The 24,151-nt window shown below is 28.6% G+C and overlaps 1 protein-coding gene across 3 annotated transcripts in view; it reads left to right on the top strand.

Moving 5' to 3' along the window:
* LOC107994241 (uncharacterized) overlaps window positions 1-24,151 on the top strand; it is a 62,348-nt gene that overhangs the window by 22,131 nt on the left and 16,066 nt on the right. Inside the window, exons 3-5 of one of the 3 annotated variants that reach the window (XR_009829330.1) lie at window positions 10,020-10,107; window positions 12,428-12,481; window positions 13,765-14,061. The exons of 1 other annotated variant lie outside the window; for it this stretch is intronic. The gene's annotated coding sequence lies outside the window, so the exon portion shown is untranslated. Of the gene's footprint in view, window positions 1-6,436; window positions 6,800-10,019; window positions 14,062-24,151 lie in introns of those variants that run through there. One more of the 3 variants, XR_009829333.1, reaches the window with a different exon arrangement.

The raw sequence follows: 24,151 nt of genomic DNA, 5'->3' as shown, positions 1-24,151 counted from the left end.
ACGATCCTTTGGAAATCCAGGATAGCGAAGAACTCTAGCTTTTGTAAGATTCAGTCCATTAGAGATTAGCGTTGCACGTTTCGAGAAAATGAAGAATAATAAATGAAGAATTATAATCGATAATTATTGAAGATATTTCTTTTCTTAGAAATTCAAGAAGTTTTTACTTTCTTTTGTAAAATGAATTTTTTTATAATTTGAGTCATAAAAAATTTTCATAAATGAGTCAAAATGAATTGAATTTTATTATAATTTAAAGTAAAATTTTTTCAACATGAAATTTTTAATAATTAATTGTTATTTCTTAAAAATCTTTATTATATCAAATTCTTTCATTTTAATAGAAGTTTTATTTTAGTAGTTTGTATATTTTTTTAATCTTTCTACTATCTTCTTTTTAAATCCTTTTTTTTTTAATTTCAATTTTCTTTTTTAATTGAAGAAACCATTATTGAATTATTTCATTTTATATTTATCATATTTATTGAATTATTTTATCAGGTTTCTAATATTCAGTTTTCAGTTATGATTTTCTAATTTTCAAATCTTTTTTTTTTTTGTTAAAATTTCGAAGATTGGAATATTTTATCAATTTAAAAAGCCACTTTTCTATTTATTAAATTCACGAAATTTATAGCGAGCAAATTATGAAGAATGTTGGATCTTGAAGAGCTAGAACGTACTATTCATCCTGGTTAAGTCTCCTGTAATAAAATTGAAAAGAATGTCAATAATTGTTCGTGAAATTTCCTCGAGTATGACCTAAAATCCGTATCGAGCCTGCATACGGGTTACCGTATTCAATGCTCTCGGTATTGTTCGTTCTCAAAAGCTTTTCTCGAAGGTCTTTCCTTCTTGCCTGTATACGAAATCTATTAGCTCAGCTAAGAGAACGATATTATGTAATCAGTCGAAATGAAGCGAGTAAACTGCATCGAGAGCTCTATTACGATACCTTTCATAAATTGCAACGAGGGAATCCATGTATCTTCGTGGATCAAATGCATAAATGTGTGAAATAATTTCGAACAAGTAGATATTTTGAAACAATGTGTGTATTCATAACAAAATTTGCATAATATATTTGTAAAATTTAGAGAGAAAGTGATGATTTGGATTTTTAATTAAAATTAATAAGTATGGTAGCAAATAAGTAGAAAATGGTTAATTATCTTGAATGAAAATTGTACAAAAAATAATTGATTCAATTTTTTCAAAATTTTCAAGTTTTATTAGCGTATAATATTAATTTGAGTTGTGAAAAAAAAAGAGAAAGAAATTTAATTAAAAAAGAAAAGAATATTAGTATTATTTGATAATTTCGAACTTATAAGTGAAATTATAATTTTACAGAAAATATTGTAAAAATAATTTTAATTAATATTATTAAAGTTGATTTGTGAAGCAAATAGATAATTAAATCGTAACGCGATTTCGCGTCATCTGAATTATTACTGATTAAAATAATTTCAATTGATTGAAATTATGAATATTGATTATTAACATAATATGTAATTAAAACGTGTAATGCAAACGTTAGCTATCAAATTGGATGTTATTAAATTCAAGTTTATGAATATCAATCATTGTTGGTCAAACGAATAATTAGTTTGCTAGGAAGAGCAGTGATGCATTTAATTCCATAAATTTCTATACTTCTTCAAAATTAAAAAAAAAAAAAATAAAATTTATATAAAAAATTTATACAAGTTATAAAAGCTTCTTAACATTCTATCAAAAGTAAAATTAAATTAAATTAACAAAATTCTATCAATTGTAATAAACATCATTTCGTATTTGCAATTAAATTTTTTTCCCTAATTCAAGTCTCGTAGCAATTTTTATTCACTCTAGAACAAGAAACGCCTGAATAGATCAACTTTTTCCATCTGATGAATAATTTATAGTCGAGAATACTTCAAAGAAAAACAAATTTTCGGACTATGCTTGATATACATGAGAAAAGAAAAGAATGAGGGAAGAAGAGGCGGTTGCAGTTTAGATCGTTCGTCTTAAGAATTCATTAAATCTTCGTGACGATCCTGAGGATGTCCCAGATTGTTCTTGCCCGATGAAATTGCGATATCATTCATGTAGATTGTATGTGGCCACGTAACGACTTTCGAAACTGTCGCATTCAGGATTTACGATGGATTGAAAATCGTTTTCACCGATTGTTTCCGTGATTTTGCGTTCATTGTCGATGGAATTGGATTTCACGATACCGAGGTTTCTCAAATTGTTAAATATCTCGACGTGTAAATTGGCAAATAAATCGGTTCAATTGGAATGCGATTAATGGTTCAAAATTTTATATATACTTATATTATTCAGAATTTTTAATAATAATCTTCAATTAATTTTTATTTTTTTTTATCTTAAAAATAATTTAAAATCTCAGGAAGGGAAAAAGAGGAGATATTATTTCTTATATTATTGGGGCGAATGATTTTTTGCAGAAAGGAATATTTTAAATATTTTTTTCTTATTTTAAATAATATCTGATTTGATTATTAGATTTTCGATTGAACAATTATCAGATTCATTGAATCATTTTTGTGAATAAACAAAATCTGACAATGAATGAGACGTTAATGAATATTTCAGGGATCGCGAAATTATTTACGTAGTAGAATATTCATAGAAAATTTGTTGAAATTGATGTTTCTTTCACGAGCGCGTTCTGCTTGTTATCAAATAGAACAGAAATCGTAGAATATGTTGATATCGATGTTGACGCGAATACAGTCGAGGCAAATAAAAAATTAAACGAAAGACCAAAGTTAGCAACGTCGAAATTATTGATGATCGCGAGACTTCTACGTTTCATAGTACTTTCTTTACTTTCACAAGCGTATATATATTCAGCGTATATGTGAACAACTTAGTAGATGAATTTCGTATACAAAATTGATTAAAATATTACATGCTTTGCATGAAAGAGAAAATATTATCGCGTATAATTAATTTCATTATTTCATTTACATAAATAAATGACATTATATTTTTTTCAAAATGAAAGAAGAATATATAACTATTTGAAATTTTTGACAGAAAAAGTAAAATCAGGATTTATATATCAAGCAACAAGGAATAATAATATTGAAAAATAAAACATGACAAAATACAAGATTAAAATTTGATAAATAATCAGTATTTAAATTTTTATTATATATCAAGCTTAAGAATAAAAGAAACGAAGTACAATAAGTAAAATTAAAGAAAAGAAATTTATAATCCAACTTTTAATTCATTAGTCATAAATATCATTAATTTTGTAAGAAGATTCTAAATTATATTTCCTCATTAAATTCATAACTCAATATTCTCATCCCTTGTCCTAATTTTGTCATCACTAAGTGAATTCGTCGTCAACCACGAGATCGGCTGCATGTCATGTGTGACATCATTAAATATCATGTCTGATCATAAGGATGATGGTAAAACCATTTGCAAACTTGCATCATGTGTATATGCTGATCGGTCGATCACCTCGATGTGTTTATTGAATTTCTCGCGTTAAATTGATAGATCCGATATAGCTATGCTAGACTGGAGGCTAAGTTCATGTCACGTTGCTCGTACAACGATTTGATGGAGGATTTCACGCAATACAGTCATAGAATGACACATTAGTTGTTTATTAAGGATCTTGTCGTCTCGAAGGTAAGATTACCGAACGAAATTCGTGTTAACTCGAATTTTAACGATCTTCGTGCTACACGCAAGATTGTGTATTAATGCGAATCGAGTTAAGGATTTTAATTATTCTTTATTTGTTTATTAAAGTTTTTAATGGTGAATATAATTTTAAAGATTGGAACAACTGAAAAAATTGAAAATAATATTTTTTAAAAATAAAAAGAGATATCATTCGAAATTATATGCAAGGTACTAATAAATTAAAGTTCTTTACAATTCGCATAGGCAAAAAGGTGAAGGTACTTATAGGTTTCGCTCGATTAAAAATGATTCATCGTAGAGGTCGTCTCCCAAGAATAACATACGATTATTATTACACTTTTATACGCATATTCCATTTTTTTCGTGTTCTTGGTTTATTCAAGAAGTTATGCTTCATAATCAAATTGTCAATTTATGCGATTCACCTCTATCTATTTTCTTTGTTTGTTAATGATATTTTTCTTTGATCACGTGTATGTGTAATTTTATTTTCATTTCAATATATGTAGAAAATTCGATATATGAAGTGAGCATGAAGTGAGTATGAAAAATTGATTATCTAAAAGAAATAGTCCAAGGATATTAATATATAGATTATATATATTTTTAATACTATACTATACGTGTAATATTATTATGATTATATATTTCGTTTTTTTATTCTCATGGATAACATTTTTATTTCTTTTGAGCGATAATTTATGGTTTGCGTGTATTGAGTTTGCATGCCAGATATTGTATAATTTCGATCATTTATCATTGCAAATCTAAAATATGATGTCCTTTCAAAGATATCATTTCATTATTTTATAAATAAAATTTTCATACTTAACTCTTCTAGGAACTATAAATAATGAAAAAAATTGATTGATTTGAATATTGGGTGAAAAGATTAAATTAAAAATATTAAGAAAAAATTAGAAAAGATAAGAAATTTTAAAATATACAATACACTTTTCAAAATACTAAAAAATTTTTCTTTATTTCTTATTTCTCACTTCTTTATCATAAATGTGGTCGATTTTTCAGTCTCAACAATGTGAACAAGATAAGCAATCCCATCTACCAAGTCTCAGGTGTATGATTGATCTTCCTAGCGACATAGATAGAATTTTCTCATGACTATTACAAATACTCTTAAATCCTTATTGAATATTTTTAAAAAATTGCCACTTAACGCGTATTCTTCATCAAACAAATTTCCAATTGAAAATAAAAATATTCAATCTTCGATAAACAAACAAAACAAAGACAAACCAAGTTCTATATTAATTCTATTATAATATAGCCAGATTATTAATTCTTCTATCATGAATCTTTAGTTTAACACAATGAAAATTTTCAATTCAGCAAATATCTATAGCTTATTAAAAAATTATCAATTAATATAATTATTTTCATCGAAAAACAAATTTTCATTTAAAATCTCTGACAAACAAAGGATAGCTTTGATGAATAACTATTAATTCAATATTAATTCTGTGGTGTAACCAAACTATTAATGTCTTATTGACAACTATGAATGGTTTCAGTTTAACCGTGATAATTTCTAATGAAATAACTCACAGGGAACGATACAAATACCTACAAATCGATTATTCTTGGAAGTGGAACGAAGCTGTTTCGAAATTAAACTTATTCGACGAATTCCTAAATGAAATTCTGTGGTTTGTTAGTGAGATTAATTGTACTATGTTTGTTTCGTTTTGAATATTGAAATGAAAGAAAACACTCTCTCTTTCTTTGTATATGCCGTTCGAATATCCGTATTTTCATTATTTAATTTAGTCTGGAATGGATAAACGAATCGTTTATTTTCGGCCGCCATTGTTCATGGTGATATTAAGTTCTCCTAGAGTTTGAACAGAGAGGACACGTATCTGTTTTGTTGGTGCACACAGAATTTCGTGACACTCGAAATAATTGAATTTCGCGCAGTTTAACTGGATTCTTGATTATGTCCTTCCCTTGTGTTTAAAGATCAGAGGCTTTGGCGACTACATTTTAATAGGATATTAATATTAAATTTTTATTTTAGTAAATTCAATTGATTTTTTGATCCAAATCATTTTGTAGATTTCTTGTTAGTGTTAAATTTATTGTTTTGAAATTATTTTAGAAAATATTATAATTCGGAGAATATAGAAATTATATATTTAATTTAAAGCAAGATAATATTAAACTTCAATAATGCTGTAAGTATAATGCGATAATTCGTTCGGAAAAAAGATTAACAATAATCGAATCCGAGATCGATCTGCAAAGAATCAAGGAAATTTACAATCATAGAACAATAGCATTCACGACAATATTTTCACGAATTTATTGTTTCGTTCACATCTGGAGAAGAACAAAAGTAAAATTTAAAGAGAAAAATTGGATCAATTATATCAACTTTCAAATTGTTCTATTTTAGTTGATTCTAAAAAACTTTTTGTCAATATTAATTTCTGATAATCACAAAAGAAATAAAAAAAATTTTAAAATTTTATTAGTAAATATTCAGCAGTTCGCACATAGAATATTAAATCAATTATATTATTGAATTACGATATTATAAAATTAATTATCGACACATTGAAATTAAAATTAAATTAGATCACATTAAAACATTATTTTGTATAGCTTATAAATCACATAAAATTAAATTTCAATGTTGCAATTCCGTCTTTCCATTCACAATAATTAAATCAATTTTCCATTATAAATCTACCACTATTATTTCCAATATCAAACATTACAATTATAATACTAAATACAATTATTATCAGCACGATATAATATAAATATAAAAATACCATAATTTTAAAATGGTTAAGAAAATCATTCCGTTTCTGTTTCCGACTTTTTTATCTTATTACCTGGTATTTCACAACGAAATTTCAACACCGATAAGAACAAAAGGACCGAAACGACAGGAAAATCGGCGGCGATCTTTAACGGCGGCCACAAGGAAAATTACTCTCACCGATGGAATAAACTTCGATTGGCCAGGAAAAGGTCGTTGCCGGTAGTTGTTATTAGCCGAACGTTTCTGGCCGAGTTCCAACTCTTCGGATCAGCTTCGTTTGCGAGAGGAGTAGAGACTTCTTGTTTCATTGGCGACCCGCTATCGGTCCGTTTCTCAACACGTAATTATCTCAACTTTTCACCTTCTCGATCTCTCTCTTTTCTATTCATCATTATACGTGCATCGCATTATTACGGAAAATCCGAGATAACCGACAAAGTGATATTGCGTGGAAGAATTTAACGAGACCGATATGTTTCCCAGAGTATCTTTTACCTTGTCTCGTTTTGTGAGAGGAAAAGTCGATTCATTTATGGAAAATGGATTCTCTGATAGAATTATTTAATATTCTTTCTTTTATTTTCTGCTTGGTTTGCAGGCAATTTTTTTTTCTTTATTTTTATTACTAGTTTTTACTCGTTTCATTATCTCATTGAATATTGATTTTCTTTGTGGACGGTGATTATATTGTTTGGTATTATTACGCGAAAAGATTGTACTGTATGTTTTAAAAAACATTGTTTGAAATTTATTTGTTATATATAAATAATAATTTTTGTCATTGTATATATCATATATATGATATATATGATGATGATATAATTTCTTTTATATTATTCAAAAAATCAAAAATCATTTCACAATTTTTTTTATTATTGTCTTTTTTACAATTTAATTTTGTTCAAAAATTGATCTTGAAGAACCACATGTGTCATTTCATCTACAATTTCTCCAAATTGGCTTCTATTCGCGAAATCAGATCGATTGTTAGTGAAAAAGGAAAAAAAGAAAAAAAAGATCTATTCACTGTCTCTCCTGAACCGTATTAACACGATAGTGAAATTAAACGTGAATTCCATGTCCGTGAAAACATCAGAAATGTTCATAAGTGGACCAAATTGCTGTTGTTGAGCGAGGATTAAGCCACCACGAGGAACACGATTTAACTCCTTAAAGTTATTCGTGTTCAGTAAGAGAAAAGGATCACGTATGTTCATTCAGACGAGTCTTATTCCTTTCATCAGACCTCGAATGCAAGCATGGTAACGCAATTCTCAAACTTCATGAAATCCTATATTTATGCGTTTCTTCATAAAACAGAGAAAGAATTCAACATGAGTGTTAATATTTGCACTGTTAATATTTCGAGATTAAATTATATAATATATCGAGTTATTTTATAAATATGATGACTTGATGTATTATACGTTGCTATTAAAGATTCGTTTTATTCAATTAAAATTATTTTTATATAATTATACAAATAAATAGAATAAATTATCCTCTTTGACAAATTGAAAGAAATCGGTGGAAAAATCATTTTTTTCGATTCATAAACGCGTTAAGAGATGACGAACGTCGCGTCAAAGAAATGTACAAAACTGGAAATCAGATTTTCTAAAGGGATCAAGATCAAAGTGGCAGGTTTCGCGTGCCTTTGTCGTATGCCAGCAACAAAATTTTCCAGCTGGACTTTTATCGAATTTCACCGGTGCCATAGCCGGCCTTCCGTAGTGAAAGTTCCCTTATTCGCAAAGGAAACGAGACTTCTTTACATCGAGATATCTACCACGATTCTCAAGATCTGTCCTCCAGGATATCTTATACACGTGTCTGCACGTATATACGCGTAGTATAACATACACGAATATATAGATTTTTCGTGTGCGAGGCACACGTAATGGCGATATGATGTTTTAAAGGATATAGGTCAGGGATTCATCGGATCCTCTATGTGAAGGTTTCGAAACGGTTGTTCTATATCGAAAGTTAACCTAAATTTCCGCCAAGCATCTTTTGTCGACCATGGAAATCCTGCTTATAAACGAGCAGCTTATTTCCAGTCTGAATCGCGAATCCACTTTTTCAAACGAGACAGATTATAATCCACTAAGTTTCACGTTGTGTTCGAGACGACAAATGTGGATTTAACTACTTTATAATGTGACGAATGTGATAGTGGAATGGTGAAAGGGATTAAGACGATTTGATATTATCAAATACTAAAAAAAAAAAAGAAAAACTAAATTATAATGGATAATTATAAATGAATATGTTAAACAACATTAATTAATTTATTGATTTTATTAATTAAACGAACGAATTCAGAGTTAAAGTTTGAAATTTTGGTATGCAAAAAACATGTCCTTTCCTTTCTTTTAATGTATAATGTATATATATATCGATTAAATGGTATTTCTATTTCTATCGTCAAAAAATAGTGAAGGTTATACTTATCGATAAGGGAATTAATTTACATAGGTCAACCTTCACGTTCTCAAGATACACAGCTTCGTTCCTGCGTGAAAGAATTCGACATAATCGTCGCGTGCTCTGCAATTTGCAGGTCCATTCTGCGAATTCTATCGTATTTATTACTGAAAACATGTTTCGGATGATAAGAATCTATCGGTTCCAAATTTATAACTTGAAGTTTTTGATATTTGTTTATTCAACAATCAGATTCTTGATATGGTATAGAGAAAATAATGGATTGTACAATGATATATAATATTTTTCAAATGAGATATCATTTTATTTTTAAAATATAGAATATTTATATATTATTAAATCATTCCTTTCTCTTACTATATTTAAAATATTATAATCAATTTTTTAATTAACTTTTTTTCACATCTCATGCAATATCATTTTTTCAATTTCTTGCACCAATTTTTTCTAAAAAAAAAACCTTTTCTCTGTTTTCTATCAACTTCTTTCCTCATTATAAATCAAACATTCCAATCAATCTCGTACTGCCATTAGAGACGCATCGGTAAATTCAGATAAACATAAAATATTATCTCAATCGTATTCGAATAACTATCATTCTCATTTATCATTGAAACGGAAGTGAAATTACGACCTGTCGAGAAAGAGAGAAAAAAAAAGCATGGACTATTATTTCACCGGGTTTCCAATTGATCAGATCCTATTGGTGTATGCATCGATGGTTCGCTATCGTCGGTTTAACACGCGATTAAAAATCGTTGTCCAGCTCGTGAATTAATTTGCATAACGTCGCACCCCGATCCGGCAACGTTCCAGAATAAATTTACAAAGCTATATGAAATTATGTAAATATCCAAAGAATTCCATTCCCATTGCCGACGAGAGATGATTATATATCGAGCTATCTTTTTTTTTCCTTTCCTCGATAACTATTTCCTCTTCTCAATCTTTTTTCTATCTTCTCACCTATATATGTCTTTTTCTCTTTCTCTTTCTCTCTTCAATCTTATCTCCTTTTCTCTTATCAAATCTCGAACCGCGATAATATGTATCGGAGCATTACAATTACATTGTTGCTAATGTTTCTTTTCAGAATCGACTTATGTAAATTCTGCAACATACATATCGGCCGTTAGAACGTCACTGTTAATATACTCGGTGTGAGTATACACCAGCTTGGTGTGAGTATCGCCGTTTTGTGATTTCGTTTTGTCTATCGTCCGCAAATGAACGATGTTGCGTATGTAATTTATTTTACAATCAGCGCGAAAGATGTCGTGTTTCGAGACAGCTTTTCACGATCGATGTTCAAGCTGACGACTCTTGAGTTTTTCTGACAAAAGTGCTTCTCGTCCTTCGTAATCTCGGTTATGTTCTACTTGTTGCGAGAGTGAATCAGTCGTATTATGGATGAAAATGTTTTAATTGTTAAGATGAATACTTTTTATTTTTTTTTGCGTTTTCTTTGTGATTTAGAATAGGAATTTTAGATTGGTTTTTAATGGTATTCGAAGGTTTTATTCAATACGATGTTTGAAAAGATTTTGGATATTTATTTCTTATATTTATAATGTATAATGTATTTAAGATAATATTGTTTTTTTATATTAATATTGGTTTAATTCATTCATCGTCATATTGTAATGATTTAAGAATTTTTCATTTTGGAATGAAATTATTTTGAAATTAGTGAAAGTATCATGATTTTAAATATTTTAGCAGTTCATTTCATGTTTGGAAAATTTGAAGTAATTGTTTATTGTAAGTTTGTTATGTATTTTTGAAAGAAGCAAAGTGCTTGATCATTTATTATGTCTATGGGATGTTCTTCACTCTCGGAACGAGTAGAATATTAAATATTCAAATTTTATTAATAATTTTATCAGGACGTTCTGTATATATTCTTAACACGTTTAGTGTTATATGTATAAATTTTTAAGTTTTGTATTTTAAACAACAGATTTAAATATTTATCAATAGGTATTTATGTTTTGTTACTTCAACTTGATTGATGAAATGAAAATATCACTGAACGTATTAAGAATGAAAAGTTTAATTGTAAATAGGTTCTATCGTATCAATATTTAAAAATAATTGGATTTAAAATATTTATAATCCTAATTTTATTTTTTAAGAATTAATATCGATATCTACAAGTAAATCATTTTACTCTATAAGTCTTTCTATACATTGATTTTATATTTCATTCATATTTTTAATCGTAAATTATCTTTTCATTATCATAATTTTTTAAAATTATCATTTTCATATTTTAATAATATCTTTTTAGAATTTAATAGTTCCAATCATTCTTAAATAAACTATATTGAATAAAATAAACTTAATCGAAGAACTAATAACAACGGATATCGAATATTTTATTAAATTATTCATGTTTTTCATTTTATTAATCAATATCATTTTTTATTCAGTTCTTTAATAAGTTCTTCCATTAATGTTTTATCCAAAAACATTTCTATACGAAAGATGGACCTATATACACGAAATTTCTGCGAGAAAAGCTTCAATGAAATTTTCGCTTGTCGTTGGCGAAAGCTTGTGTGTTGCACCGCTGATTGTCGAGATATCGACTATGGAAATATACGTCGATATGACACGAAAAAACCTGGAACTGCAATTTATACTTCTGATATTTACAGGAATATTAATATCCCGAACAGATTTAAATTTTCATCGATGGAACGTTTCCCTAAAATGAGAAACTTTCTTTTTGATACTCGTCAAATTTTTGTCTTCGGGATATTATCGTGCAGGGAGTTAAAAAAGGAAAATTTAAAAAGGATGAATGTGTTTAAATAGAAGAAAAATAAAATATCAACATTATGTCTTTAACTCTTTTACAGTATAATAAAATTAGCAATAAAATAAATTATTCCTTCGTTGTCAAGATTTATGTTATTCTTGACTTCTCTCTTAGATTAGACTGTAAAAGAGTTAATATATAATAATTAAAATTAAGAGAAATGGGAATGAAATTTTATGGACTTTCTAATAATTTTTTAAAATAATTATAAAACACATTTTAATTTTAAGCTTTCCATATTAAAAGCACATGGAAATACAGCTTTTAGATTCCAAAATCATCTTTTTTTAACATCCTGCACTCATTATTTCTGACACGTGTGCTAGTTTCATCATCTTCGATCGATTCGCACGAATGTCTGTCATGTATGCGTCTATATGAAAGAATCATAATTATAAAATTGTCATATAAGATAACGAGACTTATCGTATACATCGAAACAACGTCCATTATAAATCGATTGAGAAGGAAAGGATTAGACTGCGATCGATTCGAAACTCGTATATAAGCTTACTTGTATGAGCTTACATTTTTCTTTTTTGAAAACACAATTCGATTAATTGATTATTTAATTCTTTCTTTTTTCTTTTAATTGTTTTTTTTTTGTTTTGTTTTATATATGTGTCCGTGTATCGTGCCAAGAACTGTTCGAGTTATCGATACGATTTATTTTTCAGCTACTTCCATCGACATTGCCAAAATCGTCTGACTCGCGACCATTTGTGTCGTCGGTAAGCAATCGGGATTTAATTTCAAATTATTTATTTCAGTAGAATCACGTGTGTACGCTTCGAGAATCTGTTTCTTTTTTCTCTTTTATTTTTTCAATTTTTACGGTGCTTAATTTCCTCCTTGTCTTTTTTTGTTTTTTGTTTTTTTGTTTTTACATGTTGCATGGATACACGAGGATAAAATGCACAATTTTAACGATGATTGATTTGTATTGAGTTGTACGAAAGCTGCTCGAAATTGTTAATTACAGTGATTAATCTTAATTTTGGAACTTTTGAAGAAATATGAAGAGAGCAGAATTATATTTTTTATAGTAATATTTTCCTTGGATATTAATTTTTAATTTCTGTCTTTTATAATTAATAAGTTTAAAATTCAATATTTTTAATAAAATTTTCAAATGACTTAATGATACTCTAAAGTAATAAAAAAGTAATACATCTTTTTCATGGAAAAATATTTCTATATTAAGAGGCAATGGTAAAAAATATCTAAAATTTTTACTATATTCTATCTTAGAGAAAAATAAATAAAAAAAAAAAAAAGAAATAAAGAGAAAACTAATCGGACACAATAAGTTTTGAGCATTTTTCGTAATACATAACACACAACAGTTTTGCAGGAAACGTCGAGTTCGTTCATTAACGCGGGGCCAAAAAGTAGACATTAACGTTAACAACTCCCATACTCTCTAAGCGCGACCTATTTCGATGCTAGATTTCACTTTTTCGAGCATTTACAGCGTATACATACATATACATATTTATATATATATATATATACATATATATATAGCTTTTCGAAAATTGTAATCATTTAACAATCGAATCTATTAGATTATTAAAAAGGAAAGAAAATCCACACATATTTCCATTTTTGTACTGACAAGAAAAAAGAAAAAATAAAGAAAAAAAATACAGAAAAAATTCTCTCTCTCAAAAAAAAGGAACGAATCATGCATCTGAGAAAATCAAATAAGATCGATCTCGATTGCATTGCACTTCCCATTAACAAAATAAAATTCTAATGCGCTTGTGTTTTCGCTATGCTTTATATTGCTACATGTCTAAATACCCGAAAAAACGAAAAAACGAAAAAAAATAATAAAATTGATTCGTGAAATCGAGAACTGAAAATTGAAAGAAAAAAAAAGAGAGAGAGATCTGCAACTTGCGTATTTTTCTTCAGACCGGTCTTTCGAGCACAGATTTAACGTTAGGGACGCAATCGAGGATGAAAATTCGTCGTTGAAAAAGATTGCGATTTTCATTGGTATGCACAGAAATCGAGACAGGAGGCATTGTCTTGGCGCGCGCGCGAGCTACCGGAAGTTATAGTCGTGATGCACGGCTGCAACCGGAACACATGGAACATCGTGAAGATTTGAACTCTCTGGTAAAAGTTCTCACAGAAGTTGAAAATGCAAATTCCTGGTAAACGCGCTCAAGCGGAATTTTTAAGGGTGAGGAGAAGAAAGAATTTTCTCCAGGGTTTCGACGAACGATGGCGAATATTATATTTGAATGGCTGTATGTAACTGTGGTGTATCATTGGATGTAATAAAGGAATTGTACAGAGATATCGTGTCACGATCAGTTGAATCCAAGATAATCTGGTTTCGAATTTTTATATCGAAATATCTTGATTTTATTTCGATTTTATTTGCGTTTTATCATTCTACGTTTAATCATATTTAATCGAGATGATTATTTTGTATTTTGATTGTTTTTCAGATTATGAATTCTTCATTCATGAGAGAAGTTTTTTTGTGTTTTCTATGTTTTTTTCCAAACTGAAGATTTAAAAATGGATATTGATATTTATATCAATGTTTCAACAGCATTTTTATTAATAATGGTATGTATATTTAATATCAAGTTTGTAGGATTGTTATTTACATTATTCAATTTTTGAATTATTTCATTGAAACACTTTATATAATTTATTATAAATGTAATGTAAAAAAAATGTATCATTACAAGAACTTTTTTTTATTGTTATTTATTCATCATACTATTTTATTATTATAAATGTTGTATATTTCGCACTTAAAATTTCAAATTATTATTATTTGCATGTAATTTTATATTATTTAATAAAATATTATATATTTTATTAAATTAATAATATTAATATATTATTAATACAATTATATTATATTATTTTATATAATTGTGAAGCAATGTTTTACTATAATATTGTGCTTTTCTAAATTTTAAAATTCTTTTTTGAATTCAAATATTATCAATATATTTCTTGAATTGAAATTAACTCTATCAATATTATATATTTAAAATATTACTACACATTATATAATTTCCGTAAATAGAATATAACATTTCAGATTAAATTTTTCAATGTGAATTTCAGAAATTTCAATACAAATTTTTGAATATGAATATCCAACTAATTCACAAAATTACTTAATTATATTTTTCTCTTTTTTACATTTGCAAGTCTATTATTCCAAATTTAAAACCACTTTATTATATAGATACGCGTGCAAACTAATACACACACATTTTAAATATTATAATAAATCATTTTTTTGCTATTCATATTTATTATTATTATTGCACAAATCTTGTAATTACTCCTTTTGCGTTTATTTAAAATCTATATAAGCTTTTCTATTTCGTAATTTCTAAATTTTCATATTTCTCTTTATTATATTTCTCCAAATATACCATATTTATATTTTTATTATCGTATCTTTTTTCAACTATTAACTACATCATTCACATACACAATATAATCATTTAATACGGTTTTCAAAGAAATTTCAACAAACTATTCAAACTTTTTTAATCATTATTCATTATTTATTCAATCTTTCTAATCTTAACATAATTCTTTATAATTCTTTTCTTCATAATTGATATATTCCAAGTAATTACAATTATTGATGTCATTCATTTTAAAAAATCAATTTTTTCAAATTCTTCCACACAATTCAATCGATTGAAAATCAATCAGAGTAGAAGCACAGCACGGTACATTGATCGGAATCAGGTATGAGGTGGCCATCATCGTCGATTCCTCCGACCAGGAATAAAAATCGGCTTCACGCTTGTATGGACCGCGCTGATAGGAGCGTGTACGAGCGTTGCCCGAGCTGATATGACGGAAAAGGGAGACATCTATTGTTCCGTCTTTTGTTCACGAGATTTCGCGACGCTTTTGTCCCGCGAATTGCACTTATTGTCTCGAGAAAATCATTTGCGCCCTTATCGATGACTGTTTAATATCCGATGGTTTATTATAATACATAATAATTACGCCAAAGTGAAATTTAAAATATTCGATAATAGAGTTGAAGTTAAGTCGATGGAATGGAAATTTTTTTCTTGCAAGTTAATTATTTATCCGCGTGTGGGTAGATATAACAGGTAGATGTCTTAAATTAGAATAAAAATGAAATATGTTAAAGTTCGAGAAGTAAGCTTGAAGGAATTTAAAATAAATTTATTTTGAAACAGATGACATTTATGAATAATTTATTGTAATAAAGCATAATTTGAAATATAGGAATTACATTAATTGTTTTATGTTTATTTTTTTAGTTAGTTTTTATATTTTAAGTAGAAGGAATTTCGATCAGAGCTCATAAATTTTCCACAGATCTAATATAATCCTCGATTTCCATTTGTTTCTCTCTTTTCGTCTCAAAAAGATCCGAAGTTCCCTTTAATTTTCTCAGAATCCCAACGCAACATCTTATTCATTCGTTGGCCAACTATCCATTTATATCCCATGATTTCCATATACACAGCCGATATTGCTTCCTGTATCTTGAACTTCCTTCATTGCAAAATCCTTGGGGATACGGTCTTTGTTCTCTCGACTTTGCTTCGCGACGACCGATAATCCCCAATTGCTCTAATTCGATTCGAGGATATTTGGTTAGGAAGTCGAAATTAGAAGGTGAAAATAAAGAATGATTATCGAGTGAAAAAATAAAAAATATTTCATAGCAATAAGAAAGAAGAATTAATCAATTATTTTCCTGTTAGTTTTAATTTTTTCCTAATTTTATTATCAAGATTTCCTTTTCTTCTTAAAAAAAAAAAGAAAAATTATCACATGCGATGAATTCATGGAATTAAATATATAAATAGAGACTAAAACTTTATTCGGATTTCGCCAAATTTAAAATACAAAGTTTGGAATACTATCCTCAACAGTTTATTCCAGTTTCAACTTATATTTTAAAAAACTTTAAAGTTACCATTTAGCCCAGTTGCGCGAGACATCTTGCACAATTAAACTTCCATCCATTCACAAAAATTCTCGGATCCGGCTATAAATCTTATAAACTAAAACTTATCGGTAGAACTTCTCAATTATCGAATCCATTATAATAATTTTCTCGATCCAACGCAACTCTCGTATACCAACATATAAGAGAGGATTGGATCGGAATAGGAGAGGGTGGGATTAAAACGAGACGCTCGAAGTTTATTTTTAGTTAGGAACGAAATTGGCAATCTACACTTTCGCCGATCGCGATTAAATATTGAACACGGTCGTAGCAGAGATTAGAGCGAGGGGTGGAAGGAAAGAGCTTATTTCATGGAGTATCATCGGTATCCGGGTTGAATGGTAAAAGTAAAAGAGTTATTTATAGAGAGAAAATATTTCGATGAGATTGAAATCTGTCGTTTGGATGGGGTTGCACGCTGTTTGAATTTTGATTAACGGTGGGTAGCAAGGGATGAAATTGATTTGATTATATTATGTGGTCATTAATCCTCTTAATCGAATTACGCATTTTTAATGCTTTGATTGGTTTTAATATGTATATTGAAAAGGTATTTTGATGCTTATAGGTTACAATATGTGTACTTGGTTTTGATTTGTTCCGATTAGTTGATTTTTCAACGAGTTTTGATTTTAATAGATTTAGTTAGATTTTGGTTAAGATGATAAAAAGAGCATTTTAATTTGAATAATTAATTTTATGTGAAATTTGCTTTTCTTTTTTTTTTTTTTTTTTGGTAGTGGTGAAGATATTCGATATTTTTTGTCTGCTCAAATTGCAAATGAGATTATATTCTGCGAACGTACAGATTGAAAGACAATAATTGATCTTCGCTGAAGAATAATTTTGAAGATTAATTAATATTTTACACAAATGAAAAATCAATTAATAATTCATTCACTAAAATTTTAATTTTTCATTCATATTAATTCTTCTATCATATATTTTTATCATATAAAAACTCTAAGTTACGTTTATATTTTCATTCAATATAAGTCAATATTCCACATATAAAATTTCACTCTCGAAATATGAAATGTGAAATGTATCGCTTGAAATATTAATTCACCATTCATATTATCAAATGAATATTTTCAAATATTGCATAGAATAATTCCAATTTAATATTCATTGTGAAACATCAATTGACGAAGTTAAATATTTTTATCCAAATTTTAATCAATATCTTATATAAAATTACATAACGAAAAAAATATCAATAGATAATTTACTCCTTCAAAATATCCAATCACTAATTCATCTCTCACATAAAATTACACAACCAATCGATAATTTATTCCTTTAAAATATCAATCATATAAAATTACATAACCAATCAATAATTCATCCCTTGAAAATACCGATCAAAATTCATCTCTCACATAAAATTACGTAACCAATCGATAATTTATTCCTTCAAAATATCACTAATATATCTCTTAAATAAACTCAAATAACTCAAGAAAATATTAATTGATAATTCACTCGTTGAAATTTCAATTCACCAACTGTATTAATTAAACGAGAATGAAAACGATTTCCATTACGAATATTCCGAGTCATTCGAATATTCCAGGGGTAGTCGAACGTATAATCCGAATGTAATAATTTCCCGACAGTTAATTTACCGAATATTACAGAATTACGTTAAATCCCATAGGAATAAGGGCGAAATTAATAACACGGGACCAAGTATCTCGGTGGCTGGTAACGTCGAGTCCAGCGCAAAGCTTTTAGTCTGGTAAATTTATTACTGTCACGCTAACCAGTGGTTCGTATGTGCGTGAGCACACGCGCCTCTTCATCAACCACGTTCGGCCGGAAATGCTTGAAATTTCTCGATGTGATGAATCCTTTGATTCAAGGGCGCATCGAGTCGAGCGGTTTCGTTGAAATTCGCCTCGTCACGCGAGTTTTCATGCTCTTTTGATCTGCGTGTGTGCGAGTTAGGAAGCAAGGGCAAGGACAATCACCTTTCTCTACTTGAGATCGAGTTTCCAAGGTTTTAACATACGTGCTTGCTTAATTTTGTATCGTTTAGAGAGCTATTAGCGAGCGTTCGTGGAAATAGAACGTTTGTTTCTTTACCTCAGGGGCTGCAGCCTGCTGTGAAGACCACTGTCGGCTGCGGTACGGGTCTAGCGAGCCCGAGGTACCCGAGCTAATTTTGTAGGAATATGTGTTTTTTTTTAAAGTATTGCATCGAAAAGATTTTTGGAATTGAAAAGTTTAGAGAGATTTTAGAGATAATTTTTAAGATTAAAAGAATCGGAAATTTATTTTTGGTGAATTGGTTTTATTTATAATTTTTTTATGATCGAGATATCTTTGTAAGAATGTGAAAAATGCAAGTGAAAAGATAGGAAAAATTTAATATTTTAAGATGTCTTTGAATTTAAAATTTTTGTTCTTGTTGTATTCATGTGATGCAAATTGAATTTTTTTAAGTGTGAGAAAGATCTTTATAGATTAAGTATTTAATTAGAAAATCTGATAGAATGTAGATATTATTTCATTTGCATATAAAATGAATTATGAAGCATAAAGAAAAATTATAAACTGAGATAATCTGATATTAACAATGAAAGTCAATTTATTATAAAATAGATTATAGAAAATATAGATTTAATTATAAATCGTATATAAAAATCTATTAAAATTGACTAAATTAATTAATTTTCTTCTTTTCACTATGATTTTTCTCGTACGAACGCCGAATATAGTATTAAATTAAGTGACCATAGTTCTTGTTGAAAATCCGATAGATTAAGATAAGCTGAATAGATGGAAGACAAGGGCTTGAGCCGATGTGCATGGCCGATGGCTTGTATCGTGGTTTTCGTGTGATACTGAACACGGAATTTATAGTTCTATCTACATATTTGCTATTTGCTATTTCAGAATACACAGATTCCTACTAACGAAACATTATTATTCAATGATGAATAATCTTCATTCATTATACAAAATTATACAAAATTATTAAAAATTAATAAGATCATTTTTTCACATTCATTTTATTTCTATACGTATCTCCATCAACTTCAAACTCGTTACATTAATGTGATTACGGAAGATTCTACTTGTAATCTGATTAGCAGATTAAAAGAAGATCCGTTTATTTATTTATCGATCAAATACACAAGTTCTTTCATTTCTGTCTTTTAATCCTATAATACCACTCTTCCTTCAAAAATCCCTATAAACACTATGCTTAAGATACTCGGTATCGATACTAGGTATCTCAATTTCCAATTATCCGGCTACGGTTTTATTTGTCATAGCAAAAGCATTCGATCCTTGCAGAGTGGTAGTCTCGCCGTTTCGACGAGCTTTAATCCTCTAGATGGATCTTCGTGTACAAGCGTTGTCGTTAAACGAGGCTCCAACCTTTTCAGAATGTCAGCGAACGTTATATAGACGATTAATAGGGTGAAGGGGAGAGGGAGGAAAGAGAGAGAAAGGATAAATACATCAACTCCCTTTTCGTCGTTTGTATCCTCCGCAGAATTGAAGTTATGATTGCAAGCGTGGCAAAGGATATAAATTTTAAAGCCGCGTTTCGCGGAATATTGAATCCCCGTGAGGGAGCATTTGAGAAATTTTTCTGTATTTGATAAGATTTATCAGATGTTCTCTAGGGATGTTGTTTTGTATTAATTATCTATTTAATGTTTGATTTTTTTCATTAGCGATGGAAAAAAATATTTGAATTACAAGATTATTAATAAGGTTACTTAAAATATAAATTCAATTCAATTATATTTTTTTTCAAACAATAATTAATCAAAAGTATATTTAGTAATAAAAAGTTAGAATTTAATAATTATATAATAATACTTCTTTTTTTAAGTCGCTGTAATACATTTAATGCACGCGATATTAATATCTGTTATCTTACGTAATTTTAATCTATTAAATAGTTGAACACATTTATTATCCACAATATATTTTCAGCAATCTTTACATACGTATTTTCTACTATATCCTTACCAACAATATCTCTAATCATCAACTTTAGTAGCGCATAAAATTTCCAGTAAACTATCCCCAATAACAATTTCCAATACAACGTCACCGAAAATTGTAACAATCTTATCGAATCAATCTTAAAGCCCACTTATACAATATCAGAAAATCAGAAACATCCTTATTAACCATTTCATACGTACATTGTTCCTAGAATCGAGTTTCTTTCGAGAACTACCGTAAACAGTCCTTAGCGTGCATTACTTGGAATCAATAACAGCTAACACGACAGTCAGCTTGTCGATATAATAATGTTGACACATAAGTAACGAGAGAGGCGAAATGGGGGATCCGTATTTCGTGATCGATCTTTCGGTCACGAGAACAATTCGTTCCGTCGTGGTGGTAAATCGAAACCGCTGCTTTAATTCCTCTCACCGATGTCTTGTTGCATGCGCAGCAACGTTTTCATCGCACGATATTGTAAAAGAAAAAAGGAAAAAGAGAGAGGAGGGGGGAAGGAAAAATAAAAATAAAAAGGAGAGAAAGAGAAGGAAGAAGGTAGCAAGTGGTAGAAGCAATCGATAGCTGCGCCACGATAAAGCACCACCACCGACTGCCTCCATATTCCGCGGCAAATGGAAATTCTGCCGCGCGGAAATCGATATTTAATAGGCGCTGCTACAAATTGAAGCGAATCACTCGTAATCGCGATTTAATCGCGTCTAATATCTATAATACCGTTCTCGACATTATCATTAATTCATGTGCGGTGTCAATCGGACGGTAACAATTCATGGTGTGTCTACATCATGTATGAATCATTAGATCATTGATATATATATGCAATATCTATGTTGAAATTGATAATATATATATTGATATGCAAAAATATAAATATGCGTGCAATCAAGAATTATCTATTTCTTCGTCATTTAATTTGATTACTTCTTTGATTTTATTATATCATTATTTAATAAATAATAAGGAGTATCACTTATATTGTAATATGATTAATATTTGATATTGTTAAAATCTTTCAGAAACAAACTCATCAAATTTGAATTTATTATTTTGTTGGTACGCATTTCATTTAATTTCATGTTTTCCCGCAAAGTAAAAATTTAAATTAACAGAATGGTCGTTTCATTACTTCGTTAAAATTGCTTCCGTATCCCGTCGCTAATGGAATTTCTCTTCAAGCAGATCGATTATTAACCATTAATAGGTCATACTTCCAGAGAGTTGATTGTGCTTCGAAATTTTCGTTTCCTCGTGTCTTTGATCACTCATTTTAACAAACGATTTATAAATAAAAAAATAAAAAATGAGATAAAATTTTCATTAATTTTTCAACAACAAATATATCTGATTAAATAAGAATTAACAAAATTACGTTCCTTCTTATCGATTCCATATTACATGGTATATGAGTAGTCTGATCATAAACAGTTATGACCACTGATTATTTATGAGTGACCTCATGCTATTCGTTTCGAACTGCTATTTCTTCTAAACCATTGAAATGTCCAAGTGTTGGGAATATGGTTTACACAGTACTTCTCGATTACGCAATTGATAAATACATGGCATCGATTTTCGCCAACAAGCTATTCAGATTGATTAAGAGCTTTTATGTAGGGCAACAGTTGCGATTGCTCGAAGTATTTTCCACGTATCAAGTAATTGCTTTTTATAGAAAAGAAAGTAAATAGATAAAAAAATTCTATTTTTTAAAAGAAATATTTTTAATAATATTTCCTGACCAATTAAAACGCATGATTTATATACATTATAATACAGTACACATACAGTAGAAGCACAAACACAATTTCTGTTTTTCTCTTTTTTTGATGAAGTGTAATAAAATTTCAATTTATAAGTTAGAAATATTTAATATTCTCAGAAGATAATAATTAATATTCATTCAGGATACTAACGATGATTGAAATTAAAAATTCTTGTTCTACATTCATCAAATAGTTGTTAAGTGACTAATACTATACAAGATCGTTCATGTTAATATCTCTCGTTCTTTGATATAATGATATAATATGATAACAAAAAAATCAATAGAATATGAAATATAGATAAAGAACAAATAATAGTAAATATTTTTACAATCAACAAAATTTTTTACAAAATTTTTTTCGATATTAATTTTCGATATCAATTTTATTTTTTAATGAATATTTTTTTAATTACTTGATATATTAATGCAAACATAAAATAAATATAGTGATTCAAGTATTCTTATTTTCTTCAAAGTTTTCCAATACATAGAATATCCTTTATGTCTCCCATTACTACATATAAGAGAATATCCATTCTATCTTATGTGTAGAATAAAAACTAAATATATCACGTTATTAAAATAATAACCATTAGCTGGATTTATTCCAGAATTTCCAACTAATAAATAGCAACGAGTAAATAAAAATTGTTATAGGCACTTTAATGAGGTCCAACACGCAATTTGCAATTGTCTGACCATTATCAGGTCGTAACTACTACGCGAGCTTCGTCGCTTCGTCTGATATGATCGGTCCGTAGCCACTGACAATGGCCCGGCCTCTATTCCCTGTTCTTTTCACAGCCGCATCGATGTAGGTCATGGTAACATCATATTCACGGTTTTTTTTCCCTTGCAGTGAATTGTTACCAGCTTTCCAGTCCTATTGCCATTTTCTTTTCCACCCATCCTAAAATTCTATCCTCCTTTCTCACTCTCTATCTTCTATTTACTTTTCTTCTCTCACCACTATGTTCTTTTTTAGATTTAACTTTAATCTTTCCTTCTTGTGCTCATCCTTTGTGTTTTCTTTTCATACCTTTCCCTTTGCTATCTCTTTTTTCTAGTCTGCATTCCATTTTCTTTGTCATTTATTTCACATTTCTCGTTTCTATACTGTTTTTCGCTCTCGAATCGTATTTTTTTATATTCTTTTTACTTTTTTTTTTATATTTCTTAAGGGTATTTTATTTTTTTCTGTCCAATTTATTTGATGAAGAAGAGATAGTTTTTCATTATGTCGCGAATTTAATTACTTAGAAATGCATAAAATTATAAGAATCCAATCTTAAATGAAAGAGAAAGATAATAACGACAACAAATCACAATTTAAAAAAAAAAGATTATAATGAAATTTTATTTTAACACAACATTGATCTTTCTAAAAATGTTTTAATTTCCTCCTCTATTATAAAATACTCTTGCAGTAATATTCGGATTCCTTATCATGATTCAACATTTATTATTTCATAAGATATTAATATCTAATATCCGAAAATACTAATTTAAAAATATCTTCTTCTAGAAGTTATTATGGCAGCCAAGCCCTATTCTTCGTTAGGAGTGCAATCTGGGAAACCAATCTAGGTTAAAGCCTTTTTTGAGTTCACGAACTAAAGATCGACAAGATTTAATTTCGGATATGAT

The sequence above is a fragment of the Apis cerana genome, linkage group LG1 (genome assembly GCF_029169275.1).
Source record: "Apis cerana isolate GH-2021 linkage group LG1, AcerK_1.0, whole genome shotgun sequence".
Lineage (NCBI taxonomy): Eukaryota > Metazoa > Arthropoda > Insecta > Hymenoptera > Apidae > Apis > Apis cerana.
This window is presented reverse-complemented; position numbering and strand designations above follow the sequence as displayed.